Genomic DNA, 6,076 nt, shown 5'->3' with positions numbered 1-6,076 from the left:
TAATATACAAATATGTGTACGTGTGTGTGTTTACCAACACTCTCTTATAATGTCACTGTTTCGTACAATCCCAAGGGGGAGGAGTGAGTAAATGACTGAACATTGTACGGAAACACCTAGTTTACATGTTTCTCCTAGATGAGGGACTTCATATTATTTAGGCAAAGCAGAACATGGATAAACTGGGGTCTTGACTCATGAGCAGAAGGGCTGATGGTTGGGAAACAGTAATGACTGAAGTGGTACTCAAGAGCATCCAGTTGGTGTTAATCAAAAAGAGACAAAATGACTTGAAAGGTGGAGGAAAGGATGTTACAGTAGACACAGGTGCACACCGGGAGAAGGATGGTTTTGGTAGCTCTGGACTTGGGATGATCTGGAGGAAACATTGGTCCTATTAATGTGATGACCCACTGCTTGTGTCTGTGCAGAATGAAAACCATCATGGCCCAGATCAAGGGCTCCAAACATAACACATCACGGAATGATGACGCTGCATACAGTAAGTCTCTGGTACTGTCCAAGAACAGTATCCAAAATCATTTGTTTTTTGTTTTTGTTGCTCTGTTTACTGGTGATATACATAAAAATTGTGTTTACCAGCATGTGTAGGATTCAGCACAGGAATGCGGAGGTGCTTATGTACTTGGGAGCTTTCACTTTATTGTCCACCTGGAGTTCCTGAGACTGATCGTAATGGCCTGGAAGACACTCAAGAGGCAGGTGTTACCCGTAGACATGCCGTGCCCACTCCCTGGACATACAAAAAATGTTTGCATCCAAAATCATTGAGGAAATGTCTCAACCCAAAAGGTGTCATTGTGTGGGGAGTCCTTTAGGCAGAATGCCCAATGAGTTGGCTATAATCAGGTGCTTAAGTATCAAATCTATGGACCTTGACTTGCAAAGTAAAGGATGATATGATGGTGAAGAAGAGAGAAATTGCCCAGGATTCCAGCTGTGGTCTATGATGATATCATTCCCACTGCCGAATCCCTGGCAGCTATCTTGTCAGTTCCCAGTGACTGAATTTGTCTTCTAAGCTAAAGGACCCTGAATGAGAACAGGTTAGATGTATCACGTCAATTGCAATCCAATATTCTCCACTTACCACTAGTTCTAAGAAATGTTGGCTTAATGTTTTTCTTTTACTAAGAGTTTTCCAGAGGTTGAACATATAACTTTTAAAGAGCCCTCATAATGTAAAATCAGTCCTGTGAAGGCACTCATGTGAGTGAAGCCTTCATGCTTCACAAATCTGTGGGGCTGGCACTGCCGTGGCTGTAATTAGCAGATGAAGAGAACATACACACAGAAAGGTTAAGCATTTGTCAAAATTTGCTCCTTAGGGCAGAGTGGGGACTTGAAATGGGTGGGCTGTGTCAAAAATCCAGAAATAGAATTAAAACACCCAAATCAACACATAGTATTTAGTAAGAGTTTATTGTGCATGTGAGAAATGTTCATGAACAGGGAGTTTTCAAAATTAAAACTGATAAGAAGGTCAGGGGCGTAATGTTACAGGATGGCTTGTAAAGGGATTACAGTGGTTGGTTATTACAATGGGGGTTTCCAGATGACAAGGGGATGGTTAAAGGTGATTGTCTAATGCCATTTTTAGGAAGATAAATTTTTATGATTATCAGAGGCATTCACAAGAAATAACCTATATTTTGCTTATGTTCATGAAATAAGCTAGATTTTAGTTTTTCTTATGTGGCTTCAATGGTTTTGTCTGCTCAGGGAATTTTCAAGTCCAGTATCCATTCTGTATGTAATTTAATGGCTGGTAACAAATACAGTGCTTTAAACTACTACTCTACTAAAAGCTAGTTCATCAAATCATCCAAATTTCTATTAGTTTTCATTTTATACCTTGTCAGCTGACTTTAGATGTTTGTTATTGCAGTGTCAGATATAACAAGTTTCCATTTATTTGTAAAGCTTTATAGGCCAGTATCAATTATGAATAAAGCTTTAGAAAGCTTAGGAAATGTAGATGCATTGCTGGCAACAGAATACTACAGGAACATGCTCTGTGACAAGTTATGTATGATGGATGCAAGACCGGCCTGATAATAGAATGGCAACGAAAAGGCTCATTTGCTTTTATATCAAGAACACAAGTATAATGGCATCTATCACAGAAATTGTGGAATAATCAACAGCATTCCTTACATTTGGGGACATAAAACACCCATATATGACAAAATATTGTAGGCCAGAAACTGAATTATTATTTTTAGATCCCATATCTACTATTAATATCAGAGTTAACTAAAATTATTTGCACCGATGCCATATTCATAAACGATACATGTACAAGATGGCAGGCGTAAAGCATGAAATCTTGTGTATTTTATAAATTGATATAGTAGATTTTTGGATTATAATGAGAATATAAATACTTTAACAGACTTCGTTTTTTACATCAGTTTTAGGCTCACAGCAAAATTGAGTGGAAGGTACAGAGACTTCCCATATACTCCCTATCAGAATCCCACATTGGCATAGTACCTTTGTAACAAGATGGTAGGAGCCAGGCAGTTGCTATGTGAAACACATAATTATTATGTCAACCTTTCCTTTAATGTTCCTCCCCTAAATTTAAGAGGGAAAATAGCTTCACCATAATCAATAGACTGCAGAGTTTTCAAGAGACCCATTATGGTCTCCATTAATTGTCTCCAGAGTTAGAGATAATCTTTCCATTCAAGCCATTACCATTTGGATACACCTTCTGTGTGGGATCAGATAATTCCTACAAATTTATCGTACTCTTTATTCCAAGCATGGAGGTATTATAGATGCACCTCTAGTAATCCTGAAATTTTGGTCTGTGATTCCTGTAAAGTAGGCCGGAATGGCAGATTGGTTTCACAACTACATCCTTAAGCACCTTAATACTCAATTTTTATTATTACATTAAATACCACCAAACTCTGCCAGAGAGGATTTTACTACATTGCATTTGGAGCCATCAGGTAGGATGTAGAACTCCCATCTCTCTTTACTAGCTCATCCAATATCTCAGGAATTCTCCTTCCTGTGTGCTTTGGCACTGGACCAGGTTTAAAACCAGAGAATGCCTTTTTCTGACATGGTCACCTATGCAGAATCCTGATATGCCTCCTTCCCGTACAGATTCTGCCTCTCAAACTGAAATAGAAAATACCCGACTCTTTCCTGCTGCCAGGAGAGTGGGCTCAGTGTGATGGTCACTACAGGCAGCCAGACCCTGACATGAGTTTGCAATTCTGTCAGATCATCTCCATCAGAACTGCAATTACCATTTCATCTGTGGCCGCAATGGGAGCATAGGCTTGGGGTTGAGAAGACTTTTCTGAAACCTTTTTTCCTGTTGCTAATTACCAAAAACAATTACAAGTTTCTAGTTAGCGTCTCCTAAGAGTATTGGAGTAATTTTGAGAGGCTCTTTCTTTTCCATTATCCCTGGAGGCAGACGGGGTCTCATAGGAGGGACAGCAGGAAATGCCAGGGTCTGCTGTGCGAGGAACTGGCAGCCATTACATGTGTCTCACTGGGATCTTTGCTTCCCCAAGCACTTTCCCCAATGTCTAGTTCTTTCCCAGGCTTCATTCCACTGAGCGTTTAAGTCATTCGCAGAGAAATGGAATGAGACCAAATACTTAGGAAGGGCTTTCAAAGAGATGCAAATAGACAAAGAACATGATGCCAGCAATTTACAAACTGAAACCATTGAACTCAAACATCAGAGTCCAAATTTGGACTCATTTGCACAATTAATTGCCAATTATTAATGGAAATTTTGAAGGAAAATAACCTTTACCATTGTCTACCTTCCTCTAATGATAGGAAGTGGTCACAGAACAATACCCACAGAAGGAAGAGGAAAGGTTCTAAAAGGGCCCCTCACAAGTAAAAGCAGTGGGATCAGATGGCTTAACAAGGAGATTCTACCATTCCTAAAACTATCATATTAGCCAGTGTTATTTACCTAATTCCAGAGCAGCAAAAGGTTACCAGTTCTCCACACTTTGGCTAAATTTGCAGCATGAGCACTTGATGCTTTGATAATTAAGAAACATAAATTTGGAGTTCAGGTTGGCTCTTTGATTTTTCTTACACACAAATCCACAATTTGATCCGGATTCACCGTCCAGTCACCCCCAGTTTTCAAGTCAGGGTTTGGAGCTACAATGGTGGGCAGTCCAGACCCCCCCCGCCCCCCGCCACACACACACATTCATTTATACACTTCCACAAAGACACAATTGCATGCACACTCACGCAGTGAAATACACACTCATATGCATTCACACACACACACAAACACTGTGGCATCACCTTAGCTATACATTCAAACATTCTGGAACACACCACAGACAAACTTGCAAACACAGCCTTGACAGTCACTCCTTTTCATAAAACCACACAGAGTCACCCAGCATGTGTACATCTCAATAGCATGTTCTCATACAGAAGATTTATTTTTTTTCAATTTTTGTAAATGTTTATTCATTTTGAGAGAGAGAGAGCGCATCAGTGCATGTGCGTGAGTGGGGGAGGGACAGAGAGAGAGAATGCCAAGCAGGCTCCACACTCATCATGGAGTCAGACATGAGGCTTGATCTCCCAAACCGTGAGATCATGACGTGAGCTGAAATCCAGCCAGACATCTAGCCGACTTAGCCACCTAGGCGCCCCCCAGAAGAATAGTTACACCTCCATACCTCTGGATGCCTAAAAATGGGGTGTTCTCTTTCCACCCTTTATAGTCCTAATCCTGCAATAGCCTACAAAGGCAGTATTTATAATATGCAGCCTTTTAAAAATGCTATAAACAATACCAGCTTAGGTCAGGACATGTGGTAGGAACATTGGGGTGTGTAGGAGAGTGGCAGTGCATGGGTGAGTGACAGAGCAGGTGAGAGAGAGGACACAGGGAAAGAAGGACTTAGGGACTGGATGGTGGTGCAGAGGTCTTGCGAGTGAGGGGAGAAGAGAGGGCAGGAGAAGAAAGAAGGCAGAGGGATAAAGACTGTGCTGAATATCACAGGGGCATTGCCATGTTTGCGGGTACAGGGAGACAAAGTGTGCAGGGGAGTGAAGGGTATGAGGCATATTGGGTTCTGGGGAAAGAGGTGCAGAATTTCATGGCAAGGAAGTGGTTAAGGAGGATGAGCACCAAGTAGGGAAGATACTAGTGGCCTGTGGTTGGAATTCACAGGAGACCAAGTCTGCCTTCCATCTATTGTAGTGTCATTCTGTTACATCCCACCATCGAGAGAGTCCTTAAATCTTCCAAAACATAGACTCCTCCTCCCCTGTGTTCTTTATTCCTTGTGGACATGAACCAACTCACCTGTTCCTTTTACCCAGCCCTGCCCTTCGTCACTTCTGCCCACTGTCCCCTGCCAAATATCCCCTTGGTTCCCAGGACTGCTGTAGCCCTTATCACACAGCACCCAGTATGTGTTGCACCCTCCACTGCTTTGCACACTTACCCTCTGTGTGCCCTCGGATGCCTGAGTGCCCTTTACACACACAACACCTTTGAACTTCTGTGTGCACTTACCTTCTGCACCCTCTTCCTCTGCGCTCTGTGTCCCCCAAACCCCATGCTCATGAACCACCTCCCTCTTACCCTTATGCCCCCTTTCCTGTGCCTTCTCTGTCAGCCCTGTTCTCAGTCACACCCACACTCCCCACCTTCACCTCATGTGGCAGAGCTCATGGAACTTTTTTTCCCTAATTTTGAAGATTGTGATAAATCTTAAATGTAACATACATTTTGCCGTCTTAACTGTTTTTAAGTGTACACTTCAGTGGTCAAGTGTTTTCATATTTTTATGCAACCTTATCACCACTTGTCCTTCCCCAGAACCCTTCATCTTTCAATTCTGGAACACCGTACCCATTAACACCCAACTCCTCATCTCTCTTCCCCCAACACCCCGGCCCCCACCATCCTACTCTCTGTCTCTATGATCTTGATCGTTATAAGCCCCTCATATAAGTGGGATCATACAGAATTTGTCTTTCTGTGACTGGCTCGTTTCACTTAGCACAATGTCCTCAAGGTTCATCCACG

The 6,076-nt window shown here is 42.1% G+C and overlaps 1 pseudogene; it reads right to left on the bottom strand.

Moving 5' to 3' along the window:
* Positions 1–266: 266 nt before the first annotated feature.
* LOC122495262 lies at positions 267–5,605 on the bottom strand (annotated as a pseudogene).
* Between the last annotated feature and the right edge of the window lie 471 nt (positions 5,606–6,076).

The sequence above is a fragment of the Prionailurus bengalensis genome, chromosome E2, assembly GCF_016509475.1.
Source record: "Prionailurus bengalensis isolate Pbe53 chromosome E2, Fcat_Pben_1.1_paternal_pri, whole genome shotgun sequence".
Taxonomy (NCBI): Eukaryota; Metazoa; Chordata; class Mammalia; order Carnivora; family Felidae; genus Prionailurus; species Prionailurus bengalensis.
Note: the sequence above shows the minus strand (reverse complement) of the source record. Positions and strands in the feature narration are given on the sequence as shown.